At 48.8% G+C, this 22,168-nt stretch overlaps 1 long non-coding RNA gene across 5 annotated transcripts in view; it reads right to left on the reverse strand.

The window, feature by feature from the left end:
* LOC311609881 overlaps nucleotides 1-22,168 on the reverse strand; it is an 87,583-nt gene that overhangs the window by 4,156 nt on the left and 61,259 nt on the right. For 2 of the 5 annotated variants that reach the window (XR_014783526.1, XR_014783528.1), the window contains exons 2-5: nucleotides 8,825-8,899; nucleotides 7,405-7,705; nucleotides 6,236-6,329; nucleotides 226-3,440 (exon numbers count right to left, since the gene is read on the reverse strand). This is a non-coding gene — a long non-coding RNA (uncharacterized lncRNA). Of the gene's footprint in view, nucleotides 1-225; nucleotides 3,441-6,235; nucleotides 6,330-6,447; nucleotides 6,555-7,404; nucleotides 7,706-8,824; nucleotides 8,900-22,168 lie in introns of all 5 variants that reach the window. The other 3 variants (XR_014783525.1, XR_014783524.1, XR_014783527.1) reach the window with 3 other exon arrangements.

Here is a 22,168-nt window from a genome sequence, read left to right on the forward strand (position 1 = left end):
AATGCTAAGAGCAGTAGCTGTGGGGAGAGACTGAAGTCGCGGCTGGAGACTCAGCCCGACAGATGGCCTTGGGGGCTGCCCTACCTTGTCTCTTCCCTTCTGACTCGCCCCCACCTTCAGTGCTGCCTTTGAATGATGCCTGGGACTGCAGCCTTCTAGCTCAGGGAGTATTCGGTCAAACACCATCTATGTGTGTGGCTTCTCCCACCAAGCATGCCCACAAACCTTGTCCAGCCTCACTCTTCTCTCCTGAGGCCACCACCTGGGATTCGCAGAGCATTCCGCCCCACCTGTGCTGGCCCAAGCCAAGGTTACCACATACACCTTCTTCTTGCTGTTTTGGCCTTGTTGCCTACTCCTTGTGCTGCCTGCCAGCCCATGCCGAATGGTCCAGATTCTGCCTCCCGAAGCTCTTCCGTCCGAGCCTTTCGCTCATCCATCAGGCCTGGCAGTGTCTCCCCGTCATGCTGGCAAATTCCTCGGTCTCTGCTACTGTGTCTCTTCGGTAAGAGCTTTAGGGTGATCTTGAGTGGCGTTTGTGTGTCACCCATGTGTGATGGCCACCAGAGACCTGTGGAGCCAGGGGACTGTGCTGGCAAAGACAGGAGTGCTGTCTTCATGGGTGTCCCTGCCTTCAGCCTGAGGTAGCACCCCACAGGTGTGGCATGGAAGCAAGACAGCCCAGCCTGCAGGTCATAGCCTACCCGTACGGTTATGAGAAAAGTACGCACCCTCCTGCCCAACAGGCCTGCAGCTGGCGTATGATGCTCACAATGACAGCTGTCTTCTCTTCCTTGTTTCCTAGAGGCAAGTAAGCCCAAGGAGACGACTAGGTCATGGATGGATGTTGCCTGCGTCCATCCTGCCTGCCTGGAAAACCTATCCCTCATACATTTCAAATTGTCTGCTCTTTGTGTGTGTCTCTCTCTCTGTCTCTGTCTCTCTCTCTCTCTCGTTATTGTTTTTGGAGACAGGGTTTCTCTTGTATAGCCTTGGCTGTCCTGGACTCACTTTGTAGACCAGGCTGGCCTCAAACTCACAGCGATCCACCAGCCTCTGCCTCCCAAGTGCTGGGATTAAAGGCATGCGCCACCACGCCCGGCTAAATTGTTTGCTCTCTTAGAGGAGGCAATTACAAGGGAGCAGCACTCAGTCCACACCAGCCAAAGACAAGTCACAACCAAGCATGGCTTCCTATGTAAAGGAACCTAGCACATAGTCCTGATAGAGGGAGCATGTCCCGGAAATGACAGCGCTCTTTCTCCTTCATCCCTCCACAGCCTGACCTCTTTTTCAACTCTAGAGCCTGGTACCTGTGTGGGTAGAGGAACTAACAGCCCAAGTGTCACTCACTATCCTCCCTCAGACAAGCTGGCAGCTAAATGTATTCCCCCATCTCAGGATGCTCCAGCCTGGCCTTTCTTTGTGTGTGTGTGTGGGGGGGGATGTTATGGAATTGGAAGACTTCCAACAAAATTTCATGAGTACTTCATGACTCTGAGCATTGCTGCCATTTGGAAAGTGTGGTTCTGACTTCTGACTGGACAAATACTTGCTGAAGAAATAATGGCATCGGGAGAAAGGCTGCCTGAGGGCTCCTGGGTCTGGAGATTCAGGCAGGTTGCTCCTAGCAAGGCTGCATCTAGATGGAGCTCATAGGAATAGGGCTGATCAGGAGCTAGGAGGCCAATAGCCAAATCTCTTGTTTTGTAGATATGGGGGTCTTAATAGCCCCAGGGGCCTGGGACTCACTATGCAGTCACGCTCCGAAGTAGTGTGGTTACAGGCCTCAGCCTGTACCACAGGGTCTTCGTTGGCTCAGTTGGTCGATCTGTGGAAGGCCCTTCCCAGCATCCAATTTGTGGCTCACTGAGTCAAGTGGTCCTTGAGCCTTTCTGCCCTTCCACACAATGCCACCTGTGAGTCAACTGTCCTTGGTTTAACAGGTGGCCGTGTCACCTTCTGGCATATATTTTTAAGCAACAAGGTCACTTCTTTGTTTCTGTTAGAGACTTGGAGACAATGTTGAAGCACTTGTCTGGTTCTTAGGATTGGGGAGGGTCTCTTCCCTTCCTCTCCCCTCCACTTTTCGAGACAGGGTTTCTCTGTGTAGCTCTGGCTGTCCTGCACTCGCTTTGTTGACCAAGCTGGCCTCGAACTCGCAGAGATCCTCCTGAGTATGCCACCATCACTCATAAAGAACTGTATTAAAGGGTTGTAGCGTTAGGAAGGTTGAGAACTGCTGCTGTAGATGGAAGGTTTTGCTCAACTGTCACTTCTGCCACCTCTACCATCACTGTCCCACTCTGTCCTCTTTCCTCTGAGGCTGCTAGATAAAAAAAAAATGTATATTGTCCCATGGCTTCTGCATTAGTTAACAGGGAAATAAATATGCTCAACTAGTTTTTATTGTTTTGCTTTTCGAGACAGGGTTTCTCTGTGTAGCCTTGGCTGTCCGGGACTCACTTTGTAGACCAGGCTGGCCTCGAACTCACAGCGATCCTCCTGCTTCTGCCTCCCAAGCGCTGGGGTTAAAGGTGTGCGCCACCACACCTGGCTTTGCTTAACTAGTTTTATGACTTGAAGTGTCCAAAACAGTAGACTTACTCTTTTAGAGGCTGATAATTCACAGCCACTTCTTACCAACCCCAGCTACCAGCCATACCTGGGCTATGGGGTTACCTATTCTGCAGCCTCTAGTCACCACATACAGGTAGCTGGATGCTGTACCACCCTCTCCACAGACTTGACAGACTCTTGAGATGCTTCCAGAACGACTGGGTATTCTCGGGGGAAGGCTTCAAAACCACGTGGCTAAGGTAACAAGAGTGAGGGTGGCCTCCTCTTGCCTTTCCAATGCCTGGGCACGGCATGCTTCCTTAGAATGACCTGGAAGAGACTTGTTTGGGAATTGCTTCTCTTAAATACCCATAATTCCTAGCCGGATGCCTGAAGCAAGGGCCGGGCCTGTAAAATGACATGGCTCCATTAGGGATGGTGGAAACTATGCGGGCTGCTTTTAATAGCATTCAATGCAGCCTGGCACAGTCCTCCTTCTCTCTCTCGGCTCCACGTGCTCCGCCGCCTGGGCTGAGGAGAGTTTTTGGTGTCTCCTCAGGGCAGCTGCTGGATCTCAATCTACTCCAGACTCAGCATGGCCGTCCAGCTCGGTACACTGTAGAACCCAGCGTAATTTTCCGGCCTAAGGAAATGAGCTTTTGGTATGCTTTTTGTACCATCAGCGTAAGGCAGTAAAGAGGTTGGGCCTGGGTGTGAGGCTACGTGGGCCCGGTCGTGGGACAGTCATATGCTGGCCGCGGGACTTGCCCTTTTCCTCGGCTGTCTTCCACAACACTGCTCACGTCCCTTGCAGCAGTTCAGGAGGTTGAACCTATGAAGAATATCTGCAGTGATGCGTTTCTTTCTTCCTCTGTCCGAGCCTGCAGCAGGACATTCCAAAGTAAAGGGAATGGAATCCTCAACCTTCTTTTTGACTTGTACTTCATTCTTTTCAAATAGCTAATGTTTGTTTAGGATGGCTGTTTGTCTTATAAACTTGCTTATTTTATCTATTATTTTCAAAACTGTCTCCTTATGTTGCCCAGGCTACCCGGAAACTCTTCTTTCTTTTCTTTTCTTTCTTTTTTTTTTTTTTTTTTTTTTTTTTTTTTTTTTTTTTTTTTGCTGTTTTGTTTTTTGAGATAGGGTTTCTCTGTGTAGCCTTGGCTGTCCTGGACTCACTCTGTAGACCAGGCTGGCCTCGAACTCACAGCGATCCCCCTGCCTCTGCCTCCTGAGTGCTGACTACCATCCAGCTGAAACTCTTATTATTTTTTTTGCTGCTGGAGTGCTGGGACTTACACATGCTCACGACCACATCTGGACATAAATTAATTTATAAATAATATATTGATGGAAGATGCTTTTCCTTCCTGAGGGGAGCTGAGATCAAAAGTAGAGACTCCAGAGGGACAGGCGGGTAAAGTTGGGGCTCTGTGCAAAGGCTGGGCTCTGTGCCACCCCTGGGTTGCTCTGGGCTCTGTGCCATCCCCTCCCAAGGTTGCTTTACAAGAACTTTGGGTGGAGAGGCCTGGCCAGGCAGGGGACAGGGGATGGACTTATTAGACACGTGCCTAATCTCCGTGAACCAGTTGCCAGGCATGATAATTAGGGGTAATACAGTACAGCCCATCTCTTAGGCTTATTCTGAAATAATACAGATGAAATGTGTGCGCAATCCAAGTCACTGCCCTTCCCCCAGCCCGAGATGCCAGTCTGTATAGGATTCATTTCAGATGCTTAAGGGATGTGGGACTTTTTTTTTTTTTTTCCCTTCAGGGAAATTCTATTTATTGCCTCTTGGGGCTTTACTGCTTCTCCTGTCACACAGTTGAGCCTTCTCTACCAAATGCCAAAGCTTGGGCCCATGTGCAGTTAGGTGCACATTGGCAACTGCAGGCAGCAGGCAGGCTGAGGAGAATCACCAGGTCTCTTCAGTACCCTGAACACCTGTCATTACCAGGGCCTTGGGGATCAGTGTCACAGGATATTGAGTGGGGGGGGGGGGGCGGTGGCAGGGGTTCTGCTTCTAACCAATCATCTTCGCCGCTGCTGAGAAGAAGGGACAGCTTGAAAATTTGCTTCTCATTCAAAGTCCACCGCAAACTCAGTGACACTGGGAATATAAGTCAGTTGTTGAAAGAAGGTGTGATGGCACACAGCCTCCCAACACCCTGGAGGTAGAGGTTAGAGGATCAGGAAGTTCAAGGCTGGTCGTGACCACATACCAAGTTGGAGATCATCCCCACCCCACCCCCCTCCACCTCACCCCACCCCCACCAAGTGCCCTCACAGCTTTGCCACGGGCGGGCGTGATCAAAAAACCTCAGGCAAGTAGTCTTCCTTGTACTCGGCTTCTTCCGTTTTAAACAGCCAGCCTTCTAGACTTAAGGGCCAAATGAGATGCTTTTAAATAAAACAACGGTAAAAAGCAAAGGAGCTGTAGCCGTGGCGCTTCCTGGTCCGTTGTTAGCGCCACTCCATGCTCGTTTCTGCCTTTCCACGGGAGAAAAACCAAACCAAAACCAAAACGTGGCTTTTTATAAGCTTAAGGCAGGGGCTGATTACCAGAGTGTGGGCCGATCTCATTGGCTCTAAGAGGCGATGATTTAGCATCGTCACCTGCCTTATCGTTTCTCCTTGAGCCGCCTGCATCCTTGGCTTCTGAGGAGGTCAATTTCCGGTGCGCACAGGAAAGCCAGTGGCTGTGGCAGGGAACAATCGGCCACAGTGCTCGGGCCTGCTGCTGATCCCCTCATTTCCTCCAGCGGGCTCCACGCGGGGCACTGGGTTCTGAGTTCTCTCTCTGCTGCTCTTCTCGACCAATCTTTCACCGCAGCCCAGAGCACCCAGCGCCTGTCTCTCTGTCTCTCTGTCTGTGTCTGTCTGTCTGTCTGTCTCTGTCTGTCTCTGTGTGTGTGTGTGTGTGTGTCTGTCTGTCTCTTTCTCTCTCTGTCTCTCTCTCTCTGTCTCTCTCTCTGTCTCTCTGTCTCTCTGTCTCTCTCTCTCTGTCTCTCTCTCTCTGTCTCTCTCTCTCTCTCTCTCTCGTTTGCTGTCCAGCTACCACTCCGTATGGGCTAATTGGGATGTGAGCTCAGCCAAATGGCAAGAAAGATTTCTAAGGAGCCTGTTCAGTGGACCTTAAATATCCTGACCACAAATTTACAGCCCAGGCCGCCACGGAGGAAGCGTGAGTCAGAGTCGGGGGCGCGGCGGCTGCTGCTGAGGGAAGGCCTCTGCAATGACATTTTTCACGCTTTTAATAAACCACCGTATTATTAGAACTCACTAAAGCTGAATTTAATGAAAAACTTGGGCCCTAAGGCCTGAATTTTTCTTTTGTATTACAAAATGAAACCAACTGGTCCAATTCAAATTAACCCCAGGGGTTAAAAAAAACACAGATTTTTAAATTCTCATTCTCTCTCTGTCTCTCTCTGTCTCTCTGTCTCTCCTTTCCATGCTCCTATTTTCAAATTTCACCAGATTGCAATCTCTCTTGAAAGACAGGGAATGGTATAAGATGAAGTCAAATACTGGCACACACTCTGAGCGTCAGGAATTTCTCCCTGGGCTCCCTTAAGCAAAGTTACTGACCACTGATACAAATTTGTAAGAGAATTTTAAGAGAGAACCAGAAGGCAAAAACAACAACAAAACTGCAAGGCTCTCTCACCTGAGACTCAATCTGATTTAAAATCCAAATGTCAAAGTGCGCTCCTTTTCAATCAGGCTGGTTGACCCTCCGAGCCTCCACCACACTGGTGATCCTAACCAGAAATAACGAGGACAAATTCTTAATTTTTCAAACTCTGGAGTTGAGTCCTTGGAAACTACCCTAGGGGGCGGTCGGGGGAGGGACTGAAACCGAGCAGAGCAGCCACGCACCTGGCCTGCAAAGGCTGAGCAGCCTGGCCCGGGAACAGCTCCACAGCCACTTTTGTAAGCGTAGGAGGTTAGGAGCTCCTGAGAAGACGCTGGTTTCTCCCTTGCAGCTACATTCGTAAACAAAACCAATGTGCTCTTTCCGACCCTTGACCTAATTTGCCACTTATTTGCCCAACCGGAGCAGGCTTTCAAATGCCTCCTTGTCCCTTGTGGAGCCAAAAGGAGCAGGGTCCACCCTTGGGTTCTGTGCTCCCCCCGACCCTCCCCCCCATCCCTGCATCCTCAACACCCCCCCCCCCCGCCCCCGCCTTTCCCCAGTATGGGGCCATCCACCTCTGGGCCTTGGAACTTCCACCTGAGCTCCTGGGCTGCTCAGCTACCAAAGGCAGGAGAGAGAGGGCTTTTCAAACACTGCCTGTAGCACACAGAGGCAGGCAGGGAGGGGGCTGGGAAGGGCCCCGCCTGAGCTGCCTTTGTTTTGGCCCATTCCTCTTTTTGGGATCGGGCTGAGCTCCCGATTCCTGCAGGGAAGTCCCTGCTTGGCATCGAGGCTGGCCTCCGGCATAAGATCCTAATTATTTGAATGGTATTTGTTTTCATAGCGCGCGCTCTCTCTCTCTTTTTTTAATGTGTCCAGGTCGATGGCATTTTAATGCCTTATTAAACAGGGGTTTTACAGCAGTCTGTCTGTGCAGTCTCTGGGCCCATGCCTGTACTTTGTGTGCAAGGATTTTTATCTTTCCTGCTGGCCAAAAAATATTTTCCGAATTCCCTATAAAAGTTTTCGAGATTTCCTAAGACAAATAGAGCCCCACCAGCTCCGAAATGACCCTGATGCTGTCGGAATTACAGACACAGGCCCACTCTCATGTTTACGCTAAGAACTGAACTGACTCGCACTCATTAACTGCCCTGCTCAGTGCGACAAATGCGCTGGTGCATGAAAACATAGCCTACCTGGGATGGCTCCCCAGAACCCCACCTTTTACTGGTTTCTTCCAGCCCATCAGATGGTTGCCTTGGCTTTGAAGACAGCATCCATAAAGGGGCCCCTGGTTGTGGGGTTTACGTTAGAGCCGTGTGGAGGCAGCCACTGGACCTGCTGCGGGAAGATGGATGCCTGAAGACTATGGAAACGTCAGGCGGGAAATCAGCTGCTCTTATGTTTATGAGACGATGTTCAAGAGTTGATGGAAATGCGTTGTTGTGTTGCTCATGGAAGCTTGACTTAGTGCAGGAAGTCACAGGTCAGGCTACTCTGTAAAAGAGAACGCATGCATCCATACAGGTGTGCGCCTGCGCACAGACATATGCACGTGTGCACAAACCTTAAGACAGCCGATGGCAACTAAACCCAATGCCAGTTTATTCATTCAAAAAGCGAGAAGAGTTTCAGGGTTGGGGATGTAGCTCAGTTGGTACAGTACTGGCCTAGGATGCATAAAGCTTTGGGTTTGATGCCTAGCATCACATAGGTTGGGTGTGATTGCACATGCCTATAAGGTCAGTACTAAGGATGCATATGCATATATATATTTATATTACAAATATACATATTATACACACACACACACACACACACACATATATCCTATCTATATATATATCATGTTTTGTTTTGTGAGACAGGGTTTCTCTGTGTGGCTCTGGATGTCCTGGACTCCCTTTGTAGACCAAGCTGGCCTCAAACTCACATTGATCTGCTTGCCTCTGCTTCCTGAGTGCTGGGATTAAAGACATGTGCCACCGTGCCTGGCTTCGGCTAATAAATATTTATGGAGAAAATTGTTGCAGTGGGGCAAATATGAGCAGAGCAAAGTGATTATATGTAGATAAAAATGTTGAAATGAAATCCTTTATTTTGGGCTGGGTGTGGTGGTGCACACCTTTAATCCCAGCACTTGGGAGGCAGAGGCAGAGGCAGGCAGATCTCTTTGAGTTCGAGGCCAGCCTGCTCTACAAAGTGAGTCCAGGACAGCCAGGACTACAAGAGAAACCCTGTCTCAAACAAACAAACAAACAAACAAACAACCCCCCCCCAAAAAAAACCAACCAAACAACAACAAAAGAGATCCTTTATGTTGTATAGTTAACAAAAATATTTTTAAAATAAAGTAAGATAAAACATGAAGAAAAATTACATATGAATACATTGCAGGGTTGTTATGGAGATCTTAGGGACATGCCTGACATGTATAGGCCTCTGGTGCAGAAGGCTAGTGGTCGAGCACTTGCCTACCAGGGGCAGGGCCCTGGGTTTGCCCTCCTGACTGAAAAGCAAAACAAAGAAACAAACGAAACACCAAGCACAAAGACTCAGCGCCTGGCACTGGTGTTTATACATCACAGTGTCAGGAGGAGGAACTTCGGCTCCTACCCATGATGTGACACAGCTTCCCAACAGGATCTGGGGGTTGGAGGACGGGAGGCCTCAGCCCTGAGTCAGGGTGTTCTGCAAGCGACAGAGAGAGAATATGAACTTAGCTCTGCTCTAAACCTAGGCAGGCTCTGCTACCCACGCTGGGGACCTCCTTCCGCAGAGCAGCCTCGCGTTGGGTTTGACCACATAGGTTCACTCTGTTTAGGTGGCATCACAAGCCCTTCCTGTGCCAGCTGCTTGACCACTAGAAAGCTCCCTTTCACTCTTTTTTAATTTTTAAAAAATATTTATTTAATTTTAATTTGTGTACATTGGTGTGGAGGTGTCAGATCCTGGAGTTACAGACAGTTGTGAGCTACTATGTGATTGCTGGGAATTGAACCCGGGTCCTTTGGAAGAGCAGGCATTGCTCTTAACCAATGAGCCATCTCTCCAGCCCCCTCCCTTTCACTCTTGATTGACTTTCCTGGATTTTTTTTTTTTTTTTTTGAGCATTACCGTCTTGGTGACACTTCATTTAAAATGCCGCTTTTAACATTCAGGACAATATCCTGGGGAAAGACTGGTAGAAATGTGTAGGCCGTGAGAACACTCCCTGGGCAGGCCACAGCCAGGGATGGAAGGCTACAGTAGGAGAGAGTCTTTAGTGAGGGCTCACATTCGTGCTTCTCTGGTTAAAGCCAGCCATTTGTTTAACCAAGACGGTCCAATTTCATGGAATCAATGGCTACTTTCATTTCCAGAAATATTGTTTCGAACTCAGTTTGATTCCTTTTAAAGTCAGCCTCAGCCTTTTAAATTTTTCTACTTTTTCTGATGGTCATTATTCTCTCCTTTTTTTTTGCATTTAATTATTCTTAAACATACTTTGAAATATTCTGCATATGATAATTATTATGTGAGATTTTCTGCAGGGCGTCGAGGGGAGCGACAACGACTAAGTCTGCCATTTACTGGGTCAAATGACACTATGCAACAGGATACTTTTATAATTTTGTAGGAACTCATCCTAAGCCAGACTTTACTTACAGCTCATTTCCTTCAGAACAATTTCATTTGCATTAGAAAACCAACAGTTGTGAGACACTTGCGATGGCCTCTGCCTGTAATCCTGGCCCTTGGGAGGCAGAGGAAAGACAAGTGAAGTTTGAGGCCAGCCTGGGCTATATTAGTGAGACTGCTTAAAGTAATAATAAATAAATAAATAAATAAATAAATAAATAATGATAATAATAATAATAATATATAAAATGCAAGACAAAATCTTTTCTGTTGATTTTCAGCTTGGAGAGTATTAGACTGTTCAGGCAGTATAAAGCATAAACATAACACAGGGACAAAATTTCTTTATCTTGAATGGCAATATGGCTAAGAAGGTAAGGCTATTTGTGTCTGAGCCTGATGGCCTGAGCTCACTCTCCAGCCCCATATGGTGGTAGGAGAGGCCTGTGACCGGAGTCCTTCATGCTGTCCTCTGGTCAACCTCCTGACCAGTATACAAGTATACAAATCTAATAAAATTCCAAAAACAAGCTGTTGCATAGTGGCGCACACCTTTAATCCCAGCACTCAGGAGGCAGAGGCAGGTGGATCTCTGTGAGTTCGAGGTCAGCCTGGTCTACAAAGCGAGTCCAGGACAGCCAAGGCTACACAGAGAGACCCTGTCTCAGAAAAACAAAAAAACAAAACAGACACCACCACCACCACCACCATCTTTTCCTTGCTCCGGGTGGGCGGTCTTGCGTTAGCCCTTTGTGACGAGCCTCAGTATCGGCTCTTATACTATGCTTATGTTTCAGTTCAAACACAAGCTCCTGGCAAGGTTGAAGAATAAAAATGGAGGACCTGCACAAAAGCTGAGAGAAGCTATGATAAATCCGTGATGACAGGCAGCACAGTACCGGTGCACTGTGAGGAACAGAGCAGACCCCAGCCACAGCCCCACATGGGTCACAGTGCCACGGTGGGGGAGGACAGTGCTCATCCCACTGATATTTATAAGAAACAAAGTGAAGTGTGATGCCTCACTCGCACCATATGCATTCATTTCAGGTTGATATGGCCCAAGTAAGAAATATGAAACAACAACATGCTTAAAGATTTGGAAGATAGCTCCATGACCTTGAGCTTAGACATACAAAAGCTACTAACCACAACAAAAAAAAAATTGGCATATGGCCAACTAAAATCCTATGTGTTTTGAAATATTCCATTACCATATTAAGGAGCTCAGCGCATAACAAGACAATAAGATTTTATATGTGTATACATATATGTTTCCTCATATACACAGGCACATGTTTATTCATATACATAGACACACATTTACTCATATAACACGTATGTTTATTCACATACACACATATTTAGGGTCAAATTTAGAATAAATGCAGACAGCCCTACAGAAAAAATGGAAAGACCCATAGAGGCCGTTGACAACAGAGAATAGACTTTGGGATGTCTTCTTCAATTGCTTCTTTATCTGTGTGTGTGTGTGTGTGTGTGTGTGTGTGTGTGTGTGTGTGTGTGTGCGCGCGCATGCACCTGTATGTGAGAACACAGGCACAACATGGCATATTTGTGGAGTTGAGAGGAAAGTCTTGGGTGTCAGACCCTCCCTTTGCTATGTTTGAGCCAAAGCCTCTCTTGCGGCTCGTCGCTGTGTACTCCAGGCTGGCCCTTCTTGCGGCTCGTCGCTGTGTACTCCAGGCTGGCCCTTCTTGCGGCTCGTCACTGTGTACTCCAGGCTGGCCCTACTTACAGCTCGTCACTGTGTACTCCAGGCTGGCCCTTCATGCGGCTCGTCGCTATGTACTCCAGGCTGGCCCTTCTTGTGGCTCGTCACTGTGTACTCCAGGCTGGCCCTTCATGCGGCTCGTCGCTGTGTACTCCAGGCTGGCCCTTCTTGCGGCTCGTCGCTGTGTACTCCAGGCTGGCCCTTCTTGCGGCTCGTCGCTGTGTACTCCAGGCTGGCCCTTCTTGCGGCTCGTCGCTGTGTACTCCAGGCTGGCCCTTCTTGCGGCTCGTCGCTGTGTACTCCAGGCTGGCCCTTCTTGCGGCTCGTCGCTGTGTACTCCAGGCTGGCCCTTCTTGCGGCTCGTCGCTGTGTACTCCAGGCTGGCCCTTCTTGCGGCTCGTCGCTGTGTACTCCAGGCTGGCCCTCGGGCATCAGGGGGATTCTCCGCTTCCTATCTTGCGTTTGGTTGCAGGATACTATGGTAACAAACATGTTTCACCAGGCTTGGCTTTTACTTGGGCTCCAGGGATCAGGACTGACACAGCCAGAGCCTTTATCTGCCAAACCATCACCCACCCTGTCTACCATATTTGCTTTGAGACGGGGCCATTCTTCTCTGAACCTGGAACCCACTGTTTGGGATTCGAACCCAGGTCCTTATGCTTACACAGCGAGTGTTTTACCCACCGAACCATCTCCCCAGTCCCCTTGGTCAGATTCATTTAAACTTTTTTTTTTGGATGATTTATTTTATGTGTAGGGGTATTTTGCCTGCATGCACATATATGTGCACCTGGTACATGCCTGGTGTCATGGATCTCCAGGAACTGGAGTTGTAGACTGTTGTGAGTTATCATGTGGGTGCTGGGAATTGAACCTGGGTCCTCTGGAAGAGCAGTCAATGCTCTTCACTGCTGAACCATCTCTCCAGCCCAAGTCAGATTCATTTACTCCTTGCCATCCTTGAGTTTTGTGTACAGTGGATCCATTTCATGAGCCGCCAGACAGCTAGCTATCAGTTGCTCCCTGCCAATTCAAACGACAGATTCCGTTCCCAAGAACCAGTGTGAATTCAGCCCAGTGCTTGCAGCTGTAGCTTGCAATCTGAATAATCAGCTTTCTCAACGTAGTTTTGGGACTACCTGTGTCTCTTCAATTACCCGAATATGGTTTTAAACAGCCATCTCTCAGTTTTGGGACTGGACAAAAGGCATCCCCAATATTTTTTCATGCCTTTTGTTAATTAAAATTTACACATATTGTTTAAATTTGTAACTGCATCCTTAAGGAAATCTGGATGAGTATCATCAGGCCACCTGTTTTTGTTATTGTTTAAGATTTATTTATTTATTTATTTTACGTATGAGTGCTCTGTTTTCATGCACACCAGAAGAGTGAATCAGATTCCAATTGCTGTGAGCCACCATGTGGTTGCTGGGACTTGAACTCAGGACCTCTGGAAGAGTAACCAGTGCCCTTGGTGACCGAGCCACCTTTCCAGCCTCCACCACGCCATCTCCTAACACTGCCTGCTCGCCCCCTTCCTTCCGTGCTCTATATTCTGCAGTGTACCAGTGGGCAGATCTTGCTCCTTTCACTTGTCTTTTTCAGTGTCCCCACCACATCTATTCCTGTAACTCTGGGACCAGATACCACACATCTCCCACTCAAATGAGGAGCTGACACTGTCTCGATAAAGCACTGTGTCAAGCTACAGTTGCCATGCTCAACGAACTCAGGCAGTCATGATGTCTTCTCTTTAGACCATGACCTGTACAACCTCTCCCCTCCCCCCCCCTAATCATCTCTAGGGATAAGGCAGGTAAGAAGGGTCCTTTAGGAAGGTGGACATTAGCCATATCGACTTGGAAATTCACCTGACGCCCCAGATATTAGGGATGCCTCTCTTGTTCTTAGACAGTTTCATCTTCAGATTTTCCCGTGATAACTATTTTCCCCATCTGCCTTATTCTGATTTAAGAAGGTCCCCCCCGCTGTGACTTGCACGTTTCTAACTACTTCCCCAGGGCTGGTTACCTATTTCATTGCTGTGGCAAATACTTGACTTTTGCAACTTAAGGAGGTGAGAGTTTAGTTGGGGTCACTGCTTGAGGGTGCCGTCCACTGTGGTGGGCGGGGCATGGCAGCGGGGTTGTGGGGTGGGGGAGCTGGTCCCTCAGAGTCTGGTGGAAACCTGAGAGATGTTGAGTGCTGGTAATGCAGTTTGATTCCTTATATTTATAGAGTCCAGGCTCCTCAGTCCGTAAAATGGCAGCTCATCCTTGGGGGTGGTTCTTCATGCCTCAATTAACCCTGATCTAGAAACACCCTCACAGGCTTCCCCAGAGGCTTGTTTCTATGGTGACCATAGGTCCCATCAAGTTGATGGTCAAGAGCCACCATCACAAATGCCACCTTGTACACACACTGCGCCAAATATTCCTGTGTTTTAGAGGACAACATAATGCAAACAATTCAAATGCGATTTGGCCAACTTGTTCTGGTGTCCACATGCCAAAGCCCCAGGGGTTGCTGGGATAGATCATAGACCGCAAGGAGGGGTCTCCGTGTGCAGATATGTTTGGAAGCAGAACACGGGTACTTCAAAGTACCTGCAAAAGCAGAAACTACACACCCAAAGAGCATGTGCCGAGTGCAAGCAAAGACGTTTCGCAGGAACACAGACACTAAGTCTCACCTTGTGGAACACTTAGGTCTCAGGCTGGGGTGCGCAGTCCCAACGGTACTGTTGATGTTATCAGTTCCTCATCTACAGAGTGACTGCTGACTGCTCCCGACTGTTTGGTCTTTGAGCTTTTGGTGACACGGAGAGAGAAATGCACAAGCCAGACCAAACCCGGCTTGCAGCTTCTTCCTCTGTGTTCTGAGAAGCAGAGCGGGCGCACAGAGCTGTAGTCCAAGAGCGTCATCACATGGGCCACTGAAGCAAAAAATCTTCCATGGTGTGGGCCACAAGAAAGGAGTTTCCATTCCCATCAGCAATGAAGGAGCGTTCCTCCTTCATTGCTGGTGGGAATGCAAACTAGTACAGCCACTTTGGAAATCCATCTGGTGCTATCTCAGAAAACTGGGAATAAGCCTTCCTCAAGACCCAGCTATTCCACTCCTTGGAATATACCCAGAAGATGCTCCAGCACACAACGAGAACATTTGCTCAACCATGTTCATAGCATCCTTATTCATAATAGCCAGAACATGGAAACAGCCTAAATGTCCCTCAGTAGAAGAATGGATAAAGAAACTGTGGTACATATACACTATGGAATACTACTCAGCTATTAAAAACAAGGAATTCAGAAATTTGTGGACAAGTGGATTGAACTAGAAATGATCACAATGAGTGAGTTAACCCAGAAGCAGAAAGAGTCAAATGGTATATACTCACTTATATCTGGACACTAGCCCAACGGGGCATGTCCCATGAAAGTCTTCACTTACCAGGAAAGTGGGATAGAGGGGAAGCCTTCCTATTGGGACTCTAGGTGAGAGAAGCATGGGAGAATGGGGAAATAGAAGGATCCAGAGGGTCCTAGAAACCCACAAGAAGAACATTATGATGAGCGGATCTGGGCCCAGGGGTCCTGCTCAAATTATGGCACCAGCCAACGACAATACGGGCAGTAAACTTTGAACTCCTACCCAGATCTAGCCAATGGACAGGACATTCTCCCCACTTGAGTGGAGAGTGGGGACTGACTTTCACATGAACTCTGGGGCCCCATATTTGACTATGTTCCCTGGATGGGGAGGCCTGGTGGCACTCAGAGGAAGGATAGCAGGCTACCAAGAAGAGACCTGTTACCCTATGAGCATATAAAGGGGGAGGAAGTCCCCCTCAGTCACAGTCATAGGGGAGGGGAGTAGGGGGAAAGCGCGAGGGAGGGAGGAATGGGAGGATACAAGGGATGGGATAACAATTGAGATGTAATATGAATAAAATATGAATAAAATAAATAAATAAATAAATAAAAGGAGTTTCCGTGAGTGCCTTCCTGTGTGTCTCCAAACCTACTGCTTTCCTCACCCGTGCTTACATTGTGCCTGTATGTGGCATTTATTTGAATACTTTCCCTCTGTGGGTTTTTAAGTGGGTCTTTCTGAGATGGAGTAGGACCACACTTTCTGTTGTGATGTGGCTACTTAATTTATCTTTAGGTCCAGTAGTTTTTAATTCAGTGGCTGTCGTGTTCCATCTTCTTTCTTTTTGAGGTGGGAATCTCACTGGGTAGTCCTGGCTTGCCTTGATCTCACAGACCCACTAAGTGTAATAATAGACCATATGTCCTGACTTTTTCCATTAAAATATTTTTATCTACGTGGACGCTTTGACTGCAATGCGGGCATATGTACCATGTGTGTGCCTGGTATCCATGGAGACCAGAAGAGAGTATCCGATCTCTTGGCTTTACAGATAGTCATGAGCTGCTGGGTGGGCGCGGGGAACTGAACCTGGGTCCTCTGGAAGAGCAGCCAGTGCTCTTAACCACTGAGTAACCTCTCCATTTCCTTGTCCTGACTTCTAAATTGAAATCCTTTTAGTGCTTTATTCTTTGTGCATACGCGTGGCATGTGTGCATGTGTTCATGCTCGTGTTCATGCACATATGTGAAGGTGAAAGGTCAACATCGTGTGTCTTCTTGATCATGCTCCACTTTGTTTTTTGAGACAGGGTCTCTCACTGAACTGGGAGCCCATTGATTCAGCTAGGTTGGCTGGCCAATACAACCAAGGGCTGCCCACGTCTCTATCCGCAGCACCAGGCAAGGGCTGCCCACGTCTCTATCCGCAGCACCGGGCAAGGGCTGCCCACGTCTCTATCCGCAGCACCGGGCAAGGGCTGCCCACGTCTCTATCCGCAGCACCGGGCAAGGGCTGCCCACGTCTCTATCCGCAGCACCGGGCAAGGGCTGCCCACGTCTCTATCCGCAGCACCGGGCAAGGGCTGCCCACGTCTCTATCCGCAGCACCGGGCAAGGGCTGCCCACGTCTCTATCCGCAGCACCGGGCAAGGGCTGCCCACGTCTCTATCCGCAGCACCGGGCAAGGGCTGCCCACGTCTCTATCCGCAGCACCGGGCAAGGGCTGCCCACGTCTCTATCCGCAGCACCGGGCAAGGGCTGCCCACGTCTCTATCCGCAGCACCGGGCAAGGGCTGCCCACGTCTCTATCCGCAGCACCGGGCAAGGGCTGCCCACGTCTCTATCCGCAGCACTGTGCAAGGGCTGCCCACGTCTCTATCCGCAGCACCGGGCAAGGGCTGCCCACGTCTCTATCCGCAGCACCGGGCAAGGGCTGCCCACGTCTCTATCCGCAGCACCGGGCAAGCGCTGCCCACATCTCTATCTGCAGCACCAGGCAAGGGCTGCCCACGTCTCTATCCGCAGCACTGGGGTTACATATGGACGCTATCATTCCTGGCTTTTCTGTGGTGCTAGAGATCTGAACTTGGGTCTTCATCTCAGCGCCCCTGACCGCCAGGGCTTTATTCTTATGCCTTCATTCATGGTGTATTTGGCTATTACATGCGTTTCCATGTGCTCTGTTGTCCATCATCTATCTCCCTTCATTACGTCTTTTCTTTTTCTTGCCATTCTGAGTGATTTTCCTTATGACTAACCCAACGCTCTGTACTTGCATGAGGCCCACATCCAATCAAGAGATCCCTTCCCTGCTGAGTGCAGACACCTGCGTTCCTGCACGCATATGCTCTGCATGTTGTTAGCTGGGATCCTGTAGATACATCACATTTGATGCCTTCAGAGGTGAACTCGTTCCCTGCCAGAGAACGCCACTCCCCCTGTGATGTCTAGGCAGACTCCAGTGATGTATTAACCCTGGTCAATCTGAGTGAGAAACCTTTTCAACTTTGTCTCTTTCTGCATCTTCCCTCTCCTCACGTAATTCTGACAAGCAAGTGCTTTTACATGAGACCAAAGCCTGAGAAGAGCAGAACCAGAACTCTCACGTGCAAGTCACTATGAATGGGCACAGATGTGACATGGTCCGAACACGTGCACTAGAAAGAACAAAAATACAGTTCAAGCCAGGCACCATGGTGCACACCTGTGATCCCAGCACTCAGTAGGCAGAGGCAGGTGGATTGCTGTGAGTTCCAGGCCAGCCTGGTCTACAAAGTGAGTTCCAGGACAAGCAGGGCTACACAGAGAAACCCTGCTTTGAAAAACTAAGCTGAAAGGAAGGAAGGAAGGAAAGAAAGAAAGAAAGAAGGATGGATGGATGGAGGAAAGAAAAGCTCAAAACTGAAACTAGGGCTGGAGCTGCAGGCTCATCTGCTTTCTTAGCATGTGTGAGACCCTGGGTTCGACCCCCAGCACCCCATAAACTAGATATGATGACACAAGCTTGTAATTCTAGCACTTAGAGTGTGGAGACAAGGGAACTAGAAATTCAAGGTCATCAATGTTACAGAGTGAGTTCAAAGTCAGCCTGGCTTACAAGAGACTTTGTCTCAAAGACAAAACGAATAAATCCCAAACAAAAACAAACAAAACAAAACAAAACAAACAACCTCAAACAAAAATAAAAACAACAAAACTAACCACAGTCATTTTACTGCGAGGAAGTTGCAAAGCTGCCTTTCAGAGTGGACAGTGACACTGCTTGAGAAAACCCCTTGGAGCCAGGGGCAGTGTTGTACGTTTGTAATCCCAGCACTCAGGAGGCAGAGGCAGAGGCAGGTGGGTCTCTGTGAGTTCGAGGCCAGCCTGGTCTACAAAGGGAGTCCAGGACAGTCAAGGCTACAGTCAAGAGAAAAGTAAGGAAAAGCCTTTGGCAGAACCTTTCTCTCACCGTGAAAGGTCTGGTAGGGCTGACTTGCCCTGTGATGTACTCCGAGGGCCTGAGCCTCGGCAGGGAATCAGTAGGAACGAAGGACAGCTGACCTGAAAGGTGGAGCTGTCATGGGAAAAGAAATGAGAGAGACAAGGCAGAGGATGTTAGGAAGCCAGACCAAAACCGAGAAAGCCCCTTCTCTCAGGGAAACATCCTCTGCAATGGGGGACACTGGGACAGTGACACCCCATGCTCACTTCCTCCTCCTCCGCTGCAATCAGAGCGGTGTAGGTTGCCCCCCTGGGATCCTCGTAAAACTATACTGTGCATAGCTGCCTGGTGTGGGTGGTGCTGAAGGAAGCTGAGGGTAAAGGCAATGAAATGAAGTGTGGCCTCCTCCCATCCCATCACCTCCCTCACCTCCCTCGAGGCCGCAGGTCTGGCAGCAACCCAGAGCTCAAGAAAGACAGCGCAGGACTGTGTCCTTTCCTCACGGTAGTGGGGCATGAGCAGGGTGTGGTGCGCATATGTGCATCAGGGTGGAGTCTTGGTTGAATAGACTTGTTCTATCAGGTAGCCAAGGCAGTCAGCTTGCTCTGGGGAGTTCCTCTCCATATTCCAAATGTGGAATCATAGGCAGGGCCTACCTGACATTTATATGTGTGTTGAGGATCCGAACTCACGTCCTTACGTCTATTTGGCAAGCACTTTACCCAGTGAGCCGTCTCCCCTGCCCTGTAAGCACTGCTTTTTTAAAAGGAAGACTTGGCCAGTTGCTGTGGTATCCACCTGTAGTCCTAGCGCTTTGGAGGCAGAAGGACCAAGAAGACCCTGTCTTAAAACAAAAGGCAGGCAGAGGCAGACAGATCTCTTTGAGTTCGAGGCCAGCCTGGTCTACAAAGTGAATCCAGGATAGGCAAGGCTACACAGAGAACTCCTGTCTTGAAAAAAAAAAAAGTCAAACTTAAGCTCAGTATTTGCTGATGAGTGAAGAATTTGTTAAAGTAACCTGGGATGGGAAACTAATAAATGAACAGATGTCATGGACCAAACGGGGGGGGGGTGGGGGTGGGAGGTGGGGGGTAGGGGAGGGGGAAGAGAGGGAGAGAGGGAGAGAGAGAGAGAAGTGAATGGCTTAAAGCGAGTATTTGAGACCTCCAATTGATTCTTTTTTTTTTTTACTTGAGAAAAAAATTACTGAATAATGAACATCAAAGAACCTAGGCTGATTTCGTTGCTGTGTTAAGACCAGGAAGCTGGAGGATGTGGTGGGACAAGCCTGTAATCCCGGCACTTGGGAAGCTGAGGCAGGAAAACCATGAGTCTGCACCCAAGACACAAACCACAAAACCAGGAGTCGTGGTACCAACTCGGTTGAGGTGAGCTGAGGAAAGACTGATGGGGAAGGCTCTTCAGAGCTTGCAATAAAGTACGAGGGAGATGGAGCTGCGGGCTTTGAACTAAACGCTCTGAGGCGATTCCCAGCTGCTACTTAAAGAGGAGATTGTGGTACCCAGCATCCATGCAAGGGACTGTGTGTGTGCTTTGGTAGTAGCTTCTGCATGACAGGAGAGAGTGCCTATGTGGTGTTTGCGAGTGAGACTTGTGGATGAGGATGTCCTACTGTACTTTGTCCTAAGAGATCCTCCCTAAGGTTTATTTGAAAACAAGCAAGCAAACAAACAAAACAAGACTTTTCATGGGACATGCATCTGAATCGTAACGTGCTGAGGAGTTAAACGTTACGTTTTGTGTACGACGTTAAAACGCACGGGTGCTTAAAGACAAGAACCATAGCTGCAGCTATGACTCTCTCGCGCTACATAACAGCCTTCACGTAAGCCGAGTATGCGCTGCAAGTCCGGGATCATGGTTGAGGGAAGGCTTGAGGGAGAGGCACGGGTGCACGGGCGGGCAGGCTGAGCACTGACTGCAGCTCACCTATCCTAGGGATCTTGCAGACTTGTGGAGAGCTGAGTTCCACGTAGGCACGAGATCACTTTCTGCATCATCTGCATGGATTTACTAAGGGAGGAACAGCCCCCAGTCACTGGCCTAAGAGCTTTAAGATATCATAATGGGCTGGGCGTGGTGGCGCACACCTTTAATCCCAGCACTTAAGAGGCAGAGGCAGGCGGATCGCTGTGAGTTCGAGGTCAGCCTGGTCTACAAAGTGAGTCCAGGACAGCCAAGGCTACACAGAGAAACATTGTTTTGGGGAAAAAAAACAACAACAACAAACCAAAAAAGACATCACAATGGAGGCATGGTTTACACGCTTGGTTTATGGTACAGGGAAGATGGCTCAGTGGATTACAACTTTTTTTCCCCTCCTTCCTGAATAAGCATGATGGCTTGAGTTCAAATCCCCTAAAAAGCCAGGCAAGGCTGTTTGTGCCTGTAACTCTAGCACTGTTGGGAAGGGACTGTAGACAGGAGGATGGCTGGGGTTTGCTGGCCAGCTGGCCTACCCCCGATCAGCAAGCTCCAGGGCCAGTGAGAGTATCCTAAAGTCAGGGGGTGATACAGGAGGACCCCGAGGTCCTCTGCTGGCTTCTGCGTGCACATGCGTGGACCATACACTCACAGATGCACAAAGAAGATAGACATCAGCTCTGTACAGCTCTGGGTTTCGCACTCCCATCTCCCTAAGGAAAGCTAGGCATTCCTTTTACAATTTCCTACTGACTTTTAGGGGGGAAAAAAAAGGTGGCTCTGATGGTTACCTGATACTAAGCAGAATTTCCTTTAGAACAGGTGAAAGTTATCAACCAAAGCCTGTACTTTTTGGGGGGCCTCTAGAGACAGACTCCAACTTTGGGGGAAAAATGTGTAAAATAAACAGAATCAACTCCAGATTCCTCCCAGTCGACTGTATCTAAGCGGGAGCAGGGGAGCCACTTACTCAGGCGAGCTAAAGCCCAGCCCCTTTTTGCTCCTTGAGAAGCAAGTCTGTAAGAACCGGATGTTGGCAGTCGGCTCCGCAGAAGTCCGCACAAATAAGTAAGCCGCGCGTCAGCGCTGTTAAGTGGGAGGAAACACTGGCTAACATGTAGAATACGCAGAGAAGTCCGCAAATCAATAAACAGAACCGCGTTTGAAGAAAGGCCCACAAGACTTGAAAACATGCTCTGAAGGAGAGCAAGCAGGATGAAGAAATGTGAAAGATGGGCCATATCACTGAAAGTCATGGCTACACAACTCAGAACCACAGCTGTTACTTCCTATCCATTAGATTGCCAGAGCCTGAAATGCTAGGTTAAACAAACAACACACACACACACACACACACACACACACACACACACACACACAAACCCCAGGATCAAAAAAGCTGTGGCTCAAGTAACCGAACACAATAAACACAATTATAATGCTGCTAGCGACTGCCTGCGACCTATTGAAAGCCCACGTGGTGCTATCTAGGAAGGCAATGAGGAGGCTCTATGATCTAACAGGAAGAATTCTCTAGAGATGCTCTTGCCATGCTGTCCAGGCAACTGCCCAAAACCGTATTATGTGCAATGGCAAAAACCTGAAATTAATCCAGCTGTAGATGGGGGGTGTCGGGGGTCGGGGAGGGAGCAAGCACAATGGTTAAATAAACAGCCACATGGCCGAATGACATACGAGTGAATGAGCTATGACTACTCATGTCAGCGTCAACAAGGACCACAAGAATCCAGAACGATACACATTTCAGGGCAATGTCCTCAGCATGGCTTCATGTTATGGAGCATAAAACAAAACTCAGAGCCGTATAGGTTAGGGAGATGTACTTCTATGAGGGA

This window comes from Acomys minous (assembly GCF_964271855.1).
Source record: "Acomys minous genome assembly, chromosome: 12".
NCBI classification, from domain to species: domain Eukaryota; kingdom Metazoa; phylum Chordata; class Mammalia; order Rodentia; family Muridae; genus Acomys; species Acomys minous.